Consider the following 18909-nt stretch of genomic DNA (forward strand, 5'->3'; position numbering starts at 1 on the left):
AATTATCTAATGGTCCCTATGTTTGAGAAAATTACAGAAAATGGTCCCTGCAAAATTATTTAATGGTTTCTATGTTTGAAAAAATTAAAGAAATGGTCTTTCTATAAACTTCATAATTTATTTAATGGTCCCTATGTTTGAGAAAATTAGTTAAATGATCCTTGCAAAATTATCTAATGGTGCCTTAGTTTGAGAAAATTACAGAAATGATAACTGAGACAAAATTATATAATGCTCTATGAGTAAGAAAAAATTAGAGAAATGGCCCTATGTAATAGCAAAATTTTAGAAATTGTCCATGTATAAGAAAAAATTACAGTAATGGTCCCTGTGTATAACAGAGTTTCAAAAATGGTCCATGTATAAAAGTAATATTACAAAAATGGTCCCCATAATAGCAAAATAAAATAGACCTTGTGTAATACCAAAATTACAGAAGTGATCCCTTTGTAAGACAAAACTACAGCAATGGTCCCAATGTAATAGCTATTTCAGCAAGGATAGTAATTGTGAAAGGGGTAGAGGTATGCATTGAAGAGAAAGTTTTTTTTAGAACAGATAACACACCCACTATCATCTCTTAAATCTACACCGCTTTGTCTACAAAGAGACTTTAAGGGCATCTTTCCGTAAGCTCCTGATACCGCTAAGCTATAAGCCCTTTTTGAAGAGAACTTTAGTATTAATTTTAGGACTACCCCTTTCCTTTCTAGGTAAGATATTAATCGCAGAGACAATGGAATTTCCATAATGATTGAAGAGACCTCGGACATTACTTGCGAATAAAAATTCTTGTTGTGCCCCAAAAATGGAGTCTGTTTAGAATTATTAACCGAAAGAATCAAATGATTCTGTTGATATATTCGATTGATTAAACGTTTCACAATTAGTAAGCTGGATTTATTGTCATAACCTGCATTTTCCAACAAAATCAATCTAGTTAAACCATGATCATGAGCAAGTACATAAATATACTCCTGAAAGATAAGTGGATATAAGAAGTGGTGTTCTTGAGATCTATCTAGCCCTAAATAGCTTTGGAATTTCTCCATTTGAAATTCTATTTAAATGAAAGGTAGAGGATTTTGGGGGTTATCAAATGATACATAGTGCGATACAGTTAAAACAAGGTATTATAGTACAAACCGAATAGATACCTCGGATACAGATAAACTTATCAACAGATTCTCTAGCCTCTCTTTTTCCATTTCAATTTCAATATTTATGTTCGTTTTCATTATAGGATAACAAGATGATTAGAAATCCTTTACTTTTTTTTCAACCCAATCGCTCTTTTGATTTTGGAATTTTTTTTATCAATATACTGTTTCTTATACACACACATCTCCATTATGGAATGGAGAATGGTAATATTTAGGATTCATTAAAAAATCAAGAATACATTCCTGGGAGAAAGCCTTCCCGTATTGGGCACTAATATTTTTTTAACGTCTAATTAGATCGGGTAATCATTCAAATTAAGAACGGAAGCTCGTTGCTTTTTCTTTCCCTATAATCAAAATGAAATTAATTGAAGCCGCGGGGCCCTATCCATTTATTAATTCGACCCAACTTGAAATTGACTTCGGTTTGCTCCCTTACACTAATTTAAAGAAGGTTTTGTACTGAGCCAGAATAAATTATTCTCAGAACTCTTAATTGATACGACATGCTATTTTTTTCCATTCATTCCCTTTCAGGATCAGTCGTGGTCTTCCAAACTTTACCGATGGTATGGATGAATCCCTCGCTTCATCTAATGTGTAAAAGATCCTAGCCGCACTTAAAAGCCGAATACTCTACCGTTGAGTTAGCAACCCAAATAGAAAACGAGTATGTAGATACAATCAGAATAAAACAAAATGATGAAATAAAAGCATTAAAGTACGAAATCAAAAAATATATAAAAAAATTAGAATCTATTTGGAACATAAAATTGACTAAATTAGATGAAAAAATAAAAAAATTTCCGATAAAAAAAGAAATAAAGAAATCGAAAAAATGCTAGACCATCCCCTATTTCTATGTTATCCACCTTTTTCAATCAAAAATGCGGGTATCAAAGCTAATCCAACGAACCCATAATTTGAATCAACTAAGGTAAAAAAATCAAATGGGACGGAAATAAATAGAGCTGATTATCACGATGAATTATATTTGTTTGATACAATATTGTCAATATAAAGGGTAAGAAAAGAATACGATGGAAAAAATACAAGAACTTAAATTGAAATAATAGTAAAAAAGGACTTGTGTTGGATTGACACTGCATATATACTAAAATTTTTAGTTTCTAAATAAAGAAGAGGTAGAAAAAGGATTTATGCAATCAATAGTATATTGAATTAATATAAGTCGAATAAAGTACTTCGATTCCTTGTGTCTTACTTGGTATTAGAATTTAGAATTCGAATGAAAACCACCCGATTGTAGGCAAGAATTTTTGATTTTGTGAGGATCAATCAAATAAGGTTTTCGTTAGAAGAATATTCTATAAAAGAAATGATAAATAGATACTAATAGAGCAAGAAAAGAAGGAAAAAAAAACATAGTATAGAAAAGATATCCAAAATTATATACAAATCACTATCATACCCTTAGTTTTTATTTCCTTAATTTAATTGAATTTCGTTTGATTAGGGCAAAGTTCCTTAAAAACCTCTGCCTTTTTTAAAATATCCTGAACAGTTCTTGTAGGCTGAGCGCCTTTTTCAAGGAAATAGAGAATAGCGGGAACGTTTAAATAAGTTTGATTCTTGATCGGATCATAAAAACCCACTTTCCGAAGATCTCTTCCTTCTCTTCGGGATCGAACATCAATTGCAACGATTCGATAGACGGCTTATCGGGATACATGTAGATGAAAAAGAACCCCCCCTAGAACCGTATAGGAAGTTTTCTCCTCGTACGGCTCGAGAAAAAATGATTTGAAGTTTTGTCTATGGATAAAATTATAGTAAATAGTAAAGGAATCCGTAAAATAAATTAGCCTATAATTTAACTTATAGTCATTTTTATTTAACTTACTTACTGAAAACTAAAAAATCATTTGTACTCATAACTCAAGTTAAATAATTATCAAATATATTAAATAAAATTAAGATATTTTTTTATTGAGTGGTCTTTAACCCCCCCCCCCCCCCCTTTGTCTCGTTGAAAATCTATTTGGATTCTTTATTCGGATCTGTGAGACAATTGAAGTGGTGTTTCCTTGTTCTAGGATCCTTTATCTTTGTTTTAAATCATTGGGTTTAGACATTACTTCGGTGCTTCTGAATCCTTTCAAAATGGTAGCAACATACCCTTTTTGTGATTTCTTTCTAGAATCATACCGACGGTTGATTCGTGCGCGATACACTGTGGATCGAAAACGTTTTGCGGTTCCAACAATTTTTTTGAATTGAAAATTTGCTCGAATCGGATCCTTTCAATTTCTATATCGATATCGAAGATATACTTACGAAGTTGTTCCAATTTATTGATTGGCATTAACCCTAGATCGTTGCCCCTGAGAAATTAATCCATACTTTCTACTCGAGCTCCATCATGAACTATTTACATTACAACCCAATAAAAAAGAAGGGTTCTAGTAGAATAGAACAAACGACGTCGAGCTAAGAGCACCTTCATTCCTATATAAAAGAAAATGGTGGATGTAATAATAAAAATCCACACCGGATCGTGTCCTTCAAGTCGCACGTTGCTTTCTACCACATCGTATTAAACGAAGTTTTACCATAACATTCCTCTAATTTGGAACCAGTATGCAATTGATTGAATTATGGAATCATGAATAGTCATTGGTTCAGTCGGTACAGAGACATAGTCATTTATATTTTTTTTCCTAGCTACATAGATAATAAATATTTTTTATTAAGAAATCTTAGCAAGACCCGGGCTTTTTTGTATGAATGAAATTTTTTTCTATAAATCTATATCTCAAAAAAACATCTAACAGAAATATCCAGAAATCTAAATATAGAAATAACATAACTAACAGAAATAACACGAATAAATAAATTCTATTTGACTTTGCCTGTTCAAGTGACTCAATCAATAAGATAGACTGACCCATTTCCAACTTCTCAAAGATTCAACCCATAAGGAATCATTACAAATCTTGATAATTGAAAAAGTTTCCTACTTCGACATCATTATTTGATTCAAATTTTACTTTTACAGTAAAGCCTACATTTGATTATCATAAGAAATAAGAATTTCTGTTTCTTTTCGAATAGAATTGTCAATGATTTAAAGCAAATAAGCAAAATAGATCGAACAATAAAAAGAAATATCATTGTTAAATATTTAAATTTGAATATTTTAGGGATGCAAATTCTTTTTCACAAAAATAGAAAGACTATTGTCACTAAAATAGGATAACAATACATACCCATAGGCTAAGCACTTCCTCGTTTTATATGTATTTTCATATTTTGTTTAACCTGAGGTTAAGTAATCTTTCTGCAACAACTGTGATCTATGCCCCATCTTATCTTTATCTGGATCACAAAAGGAGTCAGTTACATTTGCATGTCATTTGAACTCGATTTAGTTCATTTTGTGAAAAACTGAGATATAATTCCGAAAAGAATCATTAAAAATCAAAAAAGAAAGAAGAATAAGATTCTATCCAATATTAGACCTTGAAACAGAACCTTGTTGAACAAAAAAGATGTATTCGGATACAATGGATATGCTCTAGGACGGAAGGATTCGAACCTCCGAATAGTGGGACCAAAACCCGTTGCCTTACCACTTGGCTACAACCCATTTATATTGTTATTGGACACTAATACTAATAAAGAATAATATTGGTATTAAGTGTTCGTCAATTCCAACCCAACTATCTATAGAAAATCTTTCTTCTTTATTCTTCTTTATAGAATATATTATAGATTCGTGCTAGGATTTTGACATGTGTATATCTAGAATTCAACTGAATTTATTGATCATTACATACAATTCAATTAAGATATTGTATGAAAGTATGATTTCTTCTATTCTCCTTTGAGAATTGGAGGATTTTTGATTGAGCGGAAAAAGAAGGAGTTTTTTGTCTACCTTACTTTCTTCATTTTTCCTTATATAAATAACTCAATCAAAATGCAATTATCTCGACGAACAAAATGTCTGTTATGCTTAATATCTTTAGTTTGATCTGTCTTAATTCTGCCCTTTATCCGAGTAGTCTTTTCTTCGCCAAATTGCCCGAAGCCTATGCTTTTTTGAATCCAATCGTAGATGTTATGCTAGTCATACCCCTGTTCTTTTTTCTTTTTGCCTTTGTTTGGCAAGCTGCTATAAGTTTTCGATAAGATCTTGAATACTATCCTAGAAAATTCATGATTTATTCGAGAAAAATTATAACAATTGATAAGATCAAATAAGTCTGGGAGTATGAACCTTCAATTCAGACATTGAAATTCTTGGCCAGCCTCAATAAATTTGGCTCGCCCCATTTCTCGATTCTAATCCTTTTTCCGTCGAAAGACCTTATTAGGTTAGGGTCCCTTAGAATATCTAATTGTGGGTATGAAAGTGATTTGTGATAATCAAAGACTCTTATTACACATTTAAACTTCATTTGAATTTCTGAACATTCTTTTCTATTTCTAGAATTCATTTCTTGGTGTCAAAATAGGATATGTGATATAAAAATGGAGGATCTATTATCTTTTCTCGTTTTTCTTTTTCAAAAAATGATCTTGGAGGTTGTGTAGTGCTTACTCTCAAACTTTTCGTTTACACAGTAGTAATATTCTTTGTTTCTCTCTTCATCTTTGGATTCCTATCCAATGATCTAGGATGTAATCCTGGACGTGAAGAATAAAATAAAATTTTCGTTTTTCTTGCTTGATTTACAATTTCTTAAGATTTTATTTTATATATTCATATTCCATACGTTTAACTAGTAAAAAAAATCATTTAAAAGGGGTTTGCAAAATTTGAAAGAAAAAAAATAGAAAGTCATCAACGGAAACGGAAAGAGAGGGATTCGAACCCTCAGTACGAATAACTCGTACAACGGATTAGCAATCCGTCGCTTTTGTCCACTCAGCCATCTCTCCCAATTGAAAAAGATAATTACTATGTTACATTACACATCAAGTAAGGATTAACGAAAGTATTTCTTTCATATTCTTTATCATTATTATATAATTAGCAATTCCATTTAGATGCTCGAAAGATCCAAATAGAAAGATAAATAAAGAAGACCTTCTTGCTTTTATTTTGTTCGAAGTGCCTTTTGGGCCTGGCCCGGTCAATACCCAGACGGGCCTTTTTTTGTTCCAACGAATTCCATATATTTATAGGTATAGGAAACATACTCTAAAAAAGATACCCAATTTGGTATCTGTGTCAGAATTTCCATTGTGGGGTTTACATATACTTATCGTTTTTGTTATAATGGAAATTGAAAGGATTAAGAATCAATAGTATGTTTTGTAGTTTCTTATGTCATTAGGCAACCCCAATTTTAGATTCAAATCCAAGAATCATTCAAGAATTCTCAGTCAACGAATAGTTAATGGTTCCCATTTGTCATAAATTTTGTGACATAAATTTTGGCTTTTTTGAATGAAAATATACATTTGATTTCTAATAAAGTTGGTATACTACATTTGAGATACTATACAATCAATCGAAGGGGTGGTCAAACAAAAGGGGAAAAGGGTTTCTTTTAGAATTTTAATAAATTTAGAAAAAAAGGATGAAATTAAAAAAGGGATGCAAGTACAATAAATTAAAGTTTAGTAATCCAACCCATAGAATTTTATCTTATTATGTATCGTTTTGGCGGCATGGCCGAGTGGTAAGGCGGCCGGGGGACTGCAAATCCTTTTTCCCCAGTTCAAATCCGGGTGCCGCCTCATCAACAAAAAAATCAAAATTTATTATCTGCTGATATAAATCACCCAAATTTTACCCAACAGATAAGGCGATTGTTGATACTTGGTTGATTCTAAACATCTGTTCTGGGGATTTTGTAAAAGATTGGAAATCTTTCAATCTAAAATTCAAGTAAAGATTATATTATAATGATCGAAGCAAGACTTCCCGATTCCCTTCTACTGCTAATGTCTATTGATTGGGTCTTGAATTCCATTGGCATAGCCGGCGGCGGCTAACTAGTTGTGGAAAGTCCTTTATGTAATCTACATATATAGACTCGCCAGAATTTCCGAGTGTTCAGGCATTCAATCACTATTAGATTGAGATTGGATGGATAATTTACTTTTTTAAAGTGAAAAAAAAATTATTATCATTTTTTTAACCCCTCGTCAAGAGTATAATATACTATCTCCCAACTGCTTCAGAGAGACAATTGGGAAAAGAAAGGGTACGGATTAGATCAAATAGGAAATAAAAGTATGTAATAGATAGCAATTGATCTATTTGTACTTTGAAGGGCAACAAAGAATGGGACCTGTTTTTTTATTACTATATGTTCCATTAGTAACATTCCTTTGTAGCGTCATTGTGTATTTTAGTTGTGTTTAGTCTTTCCCGGTTAGAAATCATATAGAAATTTTTTAGAAATGGATTTATTTGATTGGTTCATCAATAGTGTTCGGCCAGAATCCCTTTTTGACTTTGGACCATGGTTCTACTATTATTAGTGAGCAATACAATAATGGAATATTTCTAGCATAAAGATAAGGGACATAATTGACATGGATATAGTAAGTCTCGCTTGGGCTGCTTTAATGGTAGTCTTTACATTTTCCCTTTCACTCGTAGTATGGGGAAGAAGTGGACTTTAGAAGGACTACTAATTTAGTTTAGGAATGAAATGGTATCAATTGTTTTATAGATCATTCTGCAACGCATTTTTTATTTTTTATTTGAATTAAAATAATTTTCAAATCAAAATTTATTCATTTCGAAATTCCATTGGATTCTAGTGGAGAAATGTATTATATAACAGTAAAACAATTATTTAGTAAAACAATTATTTCAGAAAGAAAGAGAATTGGGTCCTACGTTAATTCCATATATGGATTAATCACTACATATATTGAAGATAGAAGCTAATATAGTATACCAACTTTATTAGAAAGTAAAGTACAACTTTATACACTACTATAACACTAATAGAGAGTATGGTAAGAAATTTCTTACCATACTCTCGGATCTCATAGAATACCGCTCATTATAGCCCGTTGATTTCATTTAAAACGCAAAAAAATAATTCTTTTGATTTGATTTCTTCAACTATTGATAAGAACTCAAAAGTTAAGTTTGATTTCAAGTAATTAATTATTTTGACTGACTGTTTTTATGTAAATGATAAGTAGAAAAGCAGTAGGAACTAAAATGAACAGTGCAGTAGCAATAAATGCAAGAATATTTACTTCCATAATCTCAATCTCATCGTTTTTTTATTTCACAATAACTCAGGATTTAACTCAGGATTTAATCCCATAGAGATGATAAATCTTTCACCTGTCAATTCAATGAATGCATTACCTATCGATGATCTTGAATCGGATCAATATCATGAATAACAATATCTGAGCTATTAAATTAATTCGTCGTCGAGAATTGAATAGTATAACATACGAAGATCTTTTATCCATACCGAATCCAAGATTAGATTCCTGGACCAATAAAAAATTCCTGTATTTATCCTTCTTTTTTGTTCTTTCTTTATTATAACCTACCTTAGGTCTTCCGTATAGAAGCATCAAATGAAGTATCCTCGTCCGTTTCCATTTCCATTAACTACAAAACGCCAACAAAAAATACAAGCGAAGTGGAAAAAGAGAGGAATTAGGTTGTAAATTTGAATGATCCAATTTTATTTGGAATACAAAGAAGTATGAGAAAGAGGAGTCGCAGGAGAAAAGATGGAATATTCTATCAACTTCACTATTTTAGTTATTTTCATTTTATTTTAGTTTAGTGTTTGTGCTTTCTTCGACAGAATCCTGAAAAAAAAGAGGGGAAACCCCTCCGGAATTAAATTATGATCTCTGTCCCTTCTTTCATTTCACATAAAATGGAGAGGTAAATTGATGTACTTATTGGATCCGTCGGGACTGACGGGGCTTGAACCCGCAACGTCCGCCTTGACAGGGCGGTGCTCTTGCCTATTGAACTACAATCCCAGGGAAATAAGAAGAGATCTAACAGAAAATTTGGCTTCTTTTTTATTCTCTCTTATCGGGTATTTCTTAAGAACAAGAGGGTTCTACCATTTGATAGTATATTGGCGAATTTTTGGGCCAAGCTGGATTTGAACCAACGTAGACATATTGTCAACAAATTTACAGTCCGTCCCCATTAACCACTTGGACATCGACCCAACGCCTAATTAGACATTCCATAATCAACTTCCTTTTGTCTACCAGGCAGACTTGACAAATACATTTCACTTTTGATAAAATCCTACTCCTATGGTCTTGGTATACCCCTAGAGGGACTTGAACCCTCGTTTTCTCCGTGAAAGAGAGAGGTCGTAACCACTGGACCATAGGGGCCTAAGGCCACCTTTAGGAAATCAAAAAGCACTACACAATACAAATACAATAGGGAATAAGGCCTAAGGCCACCTTAACTTAAATATAAATCAGCCGAGGGACACCTTTAGAAGATGAATAGGATATGAATCAAACCGAAAAACTCGTTAACTTTTCTGGGGGTTAATGGTAATCAAACTTTACCATTAAACTATACAATCTTTCAACTTTATTTCATTGGTTTTTCTCGTCTTTATCTCTCTCATTCAGAAAGAGTTTTGCATTGGATCCAAGATACGGTACCTCTGAATCAGCAGAGCAGGAGATGCAAAAAAAAAATGATTTACCAAAGTCTGATTTGGGAATTTTATTGAGTCCTAAATCATATCAAAGTCATATCAAATTATATATATATATATATATATATATATATATATATATATATATATATATAATACTGTCAACTGTCAATTGACGAAAGGAGGGCAATAAAAAATAAAAGAAGAGAAAAGACATTAGGTATATCCGCCGGGTTCATCAATACAACATTCCTTTAGTTTTATGGTATTAAATATTCAAGTATATTAGAATATTAATACCGTTTTATATTATAATATAAGAAACTGACTCAGTTTTTATATTATTAAAAAAAAATCCCAAAGCATAGTAAGACTAAGCAGGAGAATTCTGTTTCTAGGACTATTTTCTCAATTCTGTTCCATTTGCATCTCTTAAAAATGACAATTTAAATGAAATTGAAATTAAGTATAAATTTGAATTCCACCTATCTCATAGATTCCAGTCAAAGATTCATGGAATCAAAATTCCATCATTACTATAGGATTTGATGGATAATGAGCCAGCCAAAATGGTATTTTTTTTTGGAGAATTCGAGATGGATGAATATAAATAACTGACAATTTCAAAATAATCTGGAATAGACGCAATGTCCACAATACCTGGAATCAGATACAATTTGAAGGATTTTGTAGGTTCATTGATCAGGGTTTGATAGAAGAACTTTCTAAGTTTCCAAAAATTGAAGATACAAATCAAGAAATTGACTTTGAATTATTTTTGGAAAGATATCAATTGGTAGAACCCTCGATAAAGGAAAGAGATGTTGTGTATGAATCACTCACATATTCTTCTGAATTATATGTATTTGCGAGACTAATTTGGAAAAACGATAGGCGTAGGTATATCCAAGAACAAAAAATTTTGATAGGAAAGATCCCTCTAATGACTTCTCTGGGAGCTTTTATAGTAAATGGAATATATAGAATTGTGATCAATCAAATATTGCAAAGTCCCGGTATTTATTAACAGTCAGAATTGAACGATAATGGAATTTCCGTCTATACCGGCACCATAATATCAGATTGGGGAGGAAGATTAGAATTAGAGATTAATAGAAAAACAAGGATATGGGTTCGTGTGAGTAGGCAACAAAAACTATCTATTCTAGTTCTATTATCAGCTATGGGGTTGAATATAAGAGAAATTCTAGAGAATGTTTGCTATCCTGAACTATTTTTGTCTTTTCTGAATGATAAAAAACAAATAGGGTCAAAAGAAAATGCTATTTTGGAGTTTTATCAACAATTTGCTTGTGTAGAGGGAGATCCGGTATTTTCTGAATCCTTATCTAAGGATTTAAAAAAAAATTCTTTCAACAAAGATGTGAATTGGGAGGGATTGGTCGACGAAATATGAATCGGAGACTGAACCTTAATATACCCCAGAACAATACATTTTTGTTACCGCGAGATATATTGGCAGCCGCGAATCGTTTGATTCGAATCAAATTTGGAATGGGTACACTTGACGATATGAATCATTTGCAAAATAAACGTATTTGTTCTGTAGCAGATCTTTTACAAGAGCAACTTGGATTGGCCTTGGTTCGTTTAGAAAATATGGCTCGAGGAAACATATATGCAGCACTTAAGCATAATTGGACACCAACTCCTCAGAACTTGGTAAATTCAACCCCATTAACAGATACTTATAAAGTTTTTTTTTCCGTTTACACCCATTATCTCAAGTTTTGGATCGAACTAATCCATTGACACAAATAGTTCATGGGAGAAAATTGAGTTATTTGGGCCCGGGGGGATTGAGTGCGCGAACTGCTACTTTTCCAATACGAGATATTCATCCTAGTCACTATGGGCGTATTTGCCCAATTGACACATCTGAAGGAATAAATGTTGGACTTATTGGATCCTTAGCAATTCATGCCAGGATTGGTCGTTGGGGGTCTCTAGAATGTCCATTTTATAAACTTTCTGAGAGATCAAAAGGGGCGCGGATGCTTTATTTATCACCGGGCAGAGATGAATACTATATGGTAGCTAATGTGCACAAAAGTACTCACTAATTTTAATATTTATAACCTAACAAACTTAACTAACTATGCACTTATAGACAGTGTACCTAGTCAAATTACAATATAGCTTGGGTAAGTCGGGTGTCGATCATAGGGAACGGTGTTCTAATTAATTTACTTACTATTAAATTAACCTAATTTATTAACAAGTTTAAAAGGGGTTTTATCTGGTTTTACAAGATCAGATGAACTTAAATCAAATTCAATAAATAAAAACACACTCTTGTTTAGTTTGAATCCACTTCTCCCTTATGGCTAGCTAATGATTACGGATTATTAAGTTGGTTTTTAGTTGTATTAGTAATTTAGTTCTAACTTACCAATAATTAACTAATTCATGTCAAACCATGTATGTTCGCACATAATTAAACACAAAACTAATTATGAATGTAAATATGCTATGTAAGATTTATTGTATAAACGCAATTATGATCACAATACACGTTCTCTAGCACAACTAAGCTTTATTTATTCTAATTACTAACTAAGATCGGTCAATCCTAGCTCTAACAATTCAATGTTCACTAAATCATTAGGTAAACAAGTTCATGCAGTTTAATGGTCACTAAGCTACACAGAACATGCAATCAAGCAATTAGAAAAACAAATAATAGCATGCTAGGTTATACAAATCAAACACAAGCAATTTTTACCAACTAAACTTAATCCAATAACATCGAACTATTCATAAGTTTAAAGCTTCATCTAGCTAAACAAGAGTAGCTAGATTCAGCTGCTCATCATAGCAACTAAACCAACACAACTAAAAGTAATGAAAGACATGTTCTTATTTAACTAAAATATAAACCTTTATTCTTTTTGGTGTTGAAAACCTTCTTCCAAAACCCTTCTTTCGTTCTGAATCGTCTCCTGGAACTCTTTCCTTCAGCCAAAAGCTTCTCCCTTTCATAATAATCAGGAGAACTTATATAATCTTCAAAAACCCGCGCCACGTCGTGGGCTTCAAGTAATCCGTATCCTCCAAGGAAATCCTCTGCGTCGCGATGTCTATCTTCTAGAACACTCGTGCCACGTCGTGAATTTAGTATTTATCGTGGGTTTATTCCTTTCTTGTCTTTTAAGCCTCCCATGTTCCACATATTGTCACTTTTGGTCCCTCTCTTCGAAAATCCTTTATATTGACTGAAAATAACAATTTAAAGTCATAAGTATCATTATTCTAGACATATTATCAATTTATTAATAAAAATGTACTTAAATATTGCCTAAAAATAAGTATAAATATGGCAATATCAAAATACCCCACACTTAGTCTTTGCTTGCCCTCAAGCAAATTTAAACTTAATTCTTAATTACTAACACCACACAGAACAATCCGACTCTAGTTCAGCCATTATGCCAAGACCCCAACGCATGCATTTGTGTCTAAAATTTTCCTAAAGTACCCCCCATACTTTAAATACTCACAATTTTCATAAACACTCGCCCACTTTTTCCGAACAATGCTCATTTTATGCAACCCTCCGAATGCATCCGCAGAAAACCTCCTTATCCTCAAGGTATTTTTAGTTGAGCAACCTAAGCATACATAATAATCTAGAATTACAATCATTGATACCACTATGGAGCTTTTTTTTTTTTTTTGGAATTCTTCATTTCTTTGACATTTGATCTTTGATTTCTTTGAATTCACCACCTTATTTGATTTGATTTCTGGTATCTTCAACTTTTGAATTTCTTGGAATTTTGATCTTTTGATCTTCACTTTATTTGCTCCAAAATTCTTCACACTTTGCTTGTAATTCTCTCTTTTTTTAACATGTACCTCTCTTTTTTCACTCAAAACCTACATGCTTAAGCAGAGGCGCTCAACCTCAACCTTTATCGGTTAATGATAATAATTTTCCTGGATACATTTCAGGTTTAGGCTGCTAAACATATTGCATCCCTCAAACCAAGCGGAGTTGTGTTTTTGTTCCATGATTTCACTAAAATAAGGGAGGCCACAAATGCACTATAACGTGTATTGGCTCAACTAAACATTTGAACTTTCATCGGATCATCCCACATAATACTAGCAATTATAGCTCAAATTATTATTACTAGATTCAATTATTAAAAATTTCAATTTTTCAAAATTTTCAATTTTTACTATCAAATTCTATGATTATCTAGCAATTTACTTTTTCTACCCCTACCCCACACTTATTTCATACAATGCCCTCATTGTATGCATAAAAATAAATCAAAATTAAAGAAAAGGGAGAAAAAGGAACAGACTCCCCTGGGATAGTGGCGTGAGCATCTCCAAAAGTGTGGAAAACGTGCATCTTGAATATGGACATCCAAAAATAGAAACTCGGTGTAGAACTCGGTGAATATGTAAATAAACCACGAACATGACTCGAAACTTCAATTCTTCAAAGTGGGTGTTTGTAAGTAAAAATGTGGGCAATGATAAAGTGGGACACGTCGTGGCAGGTAACTGGCCACGTCGTGATATGGGATGAAAGCGCGAACACCAAACTACTTAATTTCTTCAAATTGCATGAGCGCCACGACGTGGCGTAAGGATTCCACGTCGTGGAAACTGGACATCAGCAGAAAACGCCTTATTTGTTTCATTTACTCTAGCAACTTGACCAATGGCTAAATGGTTTAAGACGCTTCTATGCAAATATATTTCCCAACTGTAACCTCTCTCCTACTAATATACCCCACACTTATCTTGAATTGTGGGTTCCAACTCACGACTCTAAGCTTCCTTGACTAGAAAAACACGACTCAAAAGTTAACCTTATATGCTCCTTAGAATTCCAATGCTAATCTGAAAAAAGTGGAACAACCCAAAAGAAATAAAAGAGTAACATCATAGTTTAAGAATTTTTTACATTACAAATCAAATTAAAACATAAAAAAAACTAAAAACTACTCAAAAACAAAACAAAATAAAAAGAAAAGGAAATAAAATCAATCATCATCTTAATCTTGCGCTCCACTTGGCCCTGCCCCATCATTTTGCAGACGCCATAGCTCCTCCCATGTCGGAAAATAAGGATACTGTGGTGGCATAGAAGGTGGTCGGGTCACACCCAAATGCGAATAAATACCCTCAGTAAGCTGGGTATGGTAAATGGCATGCCCCCGTAGATTATCCAAATACGTTCCCACCCGACTCTGAAAAGGGTCGGTGGGCACTCCCTGCACATACTACGAAGCAGCACGCTCTCTCTCGACTTCACCTCTAGCCCACACATTCCGACGCCGCAGTCTGGCTGGTGGTTGCTGTCCTGGTTGCGCCTCCTCTTGCTCGTCATCTATTGGCGGTATAACAAAATGACCCCCGATATTCACCACCGCCCGCATAACACCCAAGACTTGAATGGTCAAGTCTGTGTCCTGGAATCGAGTAAGATTCCTCACAAGGTCATGGGTCAAAATATGATATGACCTATCCAGGCGAGTAACCAAATGCCCCCCATGTAATCTGGCTCCCGGGCCTAGAATTGGCCGCTCTCTTCCCCATGAACCTTGCCAACATATAAGGTAAATCACAGCAAACTCCCGGGGTAATAAGAGTCCATAAATAAAACAGATTCTGAATGGGGACTTTATCACCATGATGCTTGTGATTTATTGAAAAAGTGATAAGGCAATGTAAAAATCGAAAAACAAGATTCCGAATTTGTGACTCACTCGAGTCACGAGTGTTTTACTCATGGCTAGAAATGTCCCACCAGAACTGCACATCCATAATGCCGGGAGTAAAATCCCGAACGTATCCAAGCAAGAACGGTATGAAAAACGGAGATTGCGTCTCCACTTCAGTATAAAGCCCCATACGCCAAGCGAATTCCCGAAGACTACACACTCTATAAACACCACCCAAACGAAACACAAGTGCCCGGTTGTAGGTGAAATCAAGGGTCCGTTCCTCGAAGCATATGGTAGAGAAAAACTCTACCGACAATTCCCGGTACACGGGTTCTTGAATGGCAAATAAATTCCTCCACCCGTGACAAGTGAAAGAAAATTGATCTCCAACATATGTGTTCGACCAATAACGTTCCAACTCAGCTACCATTCCCACTCCACCAAGCCATCCCCAATCGATAATTGGGGCTATTGCAAACTCCCTATTGTACAGCCATCCAAGCCGATTCTCGTAAGTAGTTAACAACGGTCGGGGAATGTTTTGAGGAAACTGGTATAAGGGATGTATACTTGCTACATCTATCGGATTTTCCTCCTGTGGAATAGCTCTTCGTGGTCCCATTTCTGCATACAAAATCAAACCAAAACAACAAACATCCAAAACATTAAAACAATTTAAGCTGTTCTGCCAGAAGTCACGACGTGGCTAGGCTACGCCATGTCGTGGGTCGCAATCGGTAACAGTTTTTGGATCGGTCCATTTGTATGCCATTTCTACCAAAATTAGTGCTTGGGGTTTGTTCCTATGGACATTTAAGGGACATGCAATCTAAAATCAACCACTAGATTCAACCAATTTCGTGAATCACTTAAAACCTAGCCATGAAAATTTAAAATTGGAAGAACTAACTACAAATAATGAGTAAAACACATACCAAGTAGATTAATTGGCAAGATCTTGCAAGGAATTTGGAAGTAGATTAAGCAATCGGTTGTGGGGTTTTGTTGTTCCCGTTCGTGCGGCAGTTTCAAGTGGGGAATGAGGATTATTGGTCAAAGGGTTTTAAGGAAATGGCCCCCCCCTGATTTTTTAAAGGCCACGACGTGGCTGGCTATGCCCACGTTGTGGACCTTAAATCTGTTATCTAGTCCCGTGTTTTCATTTTGACCCATGACATGGCTAGCTATGCCCACGTCGTGGAAACTGCCAAATTGCAAAATTTTAATAAAATCTCACATGTTAACTAATTACTTTGCATCTCATTTATTAATTAAAGTTTCCTACAGCTAATTCTTTACTAATTATCAGTTATTAGATGATGAGTTGATGTCTTTCCTAATTAAAAAGAAAAAAATTTAAAAGAAAAGAAAATGCAAACCAAACTCGGGTTGCCTCCCGAGAAGCGCTTCTTTTTCTTGGAGTCTTGAGCTGGACTCCGTGCCTTCTACGTTGAATCTTCTGAAGAGTCCACCATTAAGATCTTTTGTTCCTTGAACCGCCACTTGTAAGCTTGAACTCGCCATTTACATGCCTTTTTTGAATTCTCCTTTTTAGCTTTGCCCTCTTCTTCAAGCTTGCGTTTTGTGCCCTTAGTTTGTTCCTTGCACTCCATAGCATCCTCCTCTTCTTTCACCACCGGCTTTGTTACTCTTGAAGTGACCTCCTCTTCATCACTTGTCATTTCCTCATCCTCTTTGCTCACCCAAGAAGGCGGACTCTTGTAAGCTATGACTTCAATCAAATATGGAACAGATGCCCTCGGTTTTGTCCTTTTGACTTGATGAACTGCCTTTATCTCTTCTTCCATAAGCTTTTCCAGTTCTTCTAGTTCATTCTATTCATTAATTGTGAACACCTCTTCTTTACCTTCTTGAAAGTCATCTTTTATCCCAAAGACTTCTTGTTCATATCCAACCCTCAAAGTGAGCTTAGACTCGCAGATATCAACAAGAGCTCCAACAATGTTAAGCAATGGACGACCAAGGATTATTGGAACATCCGGATCTTCTTTCATGTCCAAGACTACAAAGTCTATTGGAAAAATAAAATTTCCAATTTTCACCAAAATATCCTCCACGATGCCACGGGGTTGTGTCACCGAACGATTCGCCATGTGAATCTTCATTTTTGTAGCCTTCATCTTCTGAATCTCCAATTTTTGATAAAATGAAAAAGGCATCAAATTAATGCTAGCCCCAGAATCGGCTAAAGAATTAACCTTCATTTTATTCCCAAACTCACATGGAAGAGTGAGGCGTCCAGGATCCCCCATCTTTTATGGTGTTTCTCCCAACACAGCTTTTGAAGTTTGTTCACTTAGAATCACTGTAGACTACTTCTTTAATTGCCTTCGAGTGTCTATCAAATCTTGCAGTAATTTCTGGTTCTTGGGAGCTTTGGATAAGGACTCGACAAAGGGAGTATTAATTGGGATCCCCTTTACATGCTTTACAAACTCTAAATGCTCCTTCTCCAGTAGACTAAGTGCAGCTCGGGCGGGAAATGGCAAAGGTGGCTGATAAGCTGGAACGGGCTGAAAGGATTTTTGATTAGACATGCGCCACGTCATGGCCAGAGGAGTGCCACGTCGTGGCGAACTTGGTTCAGCAACTTTTCCACTTTCGATCCTTGATTTCTTGGGTTGTTGCGGTTCTTCTTCCAATGCCTCCAGGAACTCAGAGATTGCATCTTCTTTATTATCGATGGCCATTATGTGAGATTGGGTCTTTACTTCGGGATTCTTCGGGGACAAATTTTCATGAACTAGAGTGGCTAGTTGACCAAATTGTACTTCAAGGTTATGGATGGAGGCTTGCTGATTCTTTATCAAAGTTTGTTGTTCCATAATGGCAGAATTAGTGGCATCGTGTCTCTTTTCCGAAGCTTCCATAAACTTCATCAAAATGGTCTCTAGGTCGGGTTTCTTCTCGGCTGGTGGCTGCTCCTTTTGATAAAGGCCTCGACCTGTCTGCCTATACTTCTCTTCTTTTTGCTTCTTATACTCTTCATATGGCAGCCACTCCTTCTTCAGTTTCCTCTAGTCCTCATCAAACTTTTCCCCACTAGAGTAGCACACTTGAGCTTTTCTGTTCACAAACTCATCTACATTGCAGTCCTTGGTCAAGTGTGGACCACTGCATCTCTCGCAACCCACTCTTATGGCATGTATCGACTGGTCCATTTATGTTATCCTGCGATCCATATTATTCAGCATGGCCATCACAGCTGCTATTTCTTCAGCTTGGGCCCCTCCACCGCCTTTGATTCCATCTTGCCTCGGGTTGTGGTATTCGCGAGAGTGCTTCGCGAATTATTCAATTAGCTCCTTGACCTCCCTTGGATTTTTTTTTGTCAACAGTCCTTGAGAATCAAGGAGTTGTCTTGTCATCACGTTGACCCCATCATAAAAGATTGACATCTCTTGCTGCACATTT

The 18909-nt window shown here is 34.8% G+C and overlaps 2 non-coding genes across 2 annotated transcripts; both read right to left on the reverse strand.

Moving 5' to 3' along the window:
• Positions 1 to 5983: 5983 nt before the first annotated feature.
• Positions 5984 to 6071, reverse strand: TRNAS-GCU (transfer RNA serine (anticodon GCU)). The gene has a single exon. It is a non-coding gene; the product is annotated as a tRNA-Ser (tRNA).
• Positions 6072 to 9416: 3345 nt separating this feature from the next.
• Positions 9417 to 9488, reverse strand: TRNAE-UUC (transfer RNA glutamic acid (anticodon UUC)). The gene has a single exon. It is a non-coding gene; the product is annotated as a tRNA-Glu (tRNA).
• Between the last annotated feature and the right edge of the window lie 9421 nt (positions 9489 to 18909).

This window comes from Lactuca serriola, chromosome 8, assembly GCF_051521515.1.
Source record: "Lactuca serriola cultivar US96UC23 chromosome 8, Lser_US96UC23_V15, whole genome shotgun sequence".
Classification (NCBI taxonomy): Eukaryota; Viridiplantae; Streptophyta; class Magnoliopsida; order Asterales; family Asteraceae; genus Lactuca; species Lactuca serriola.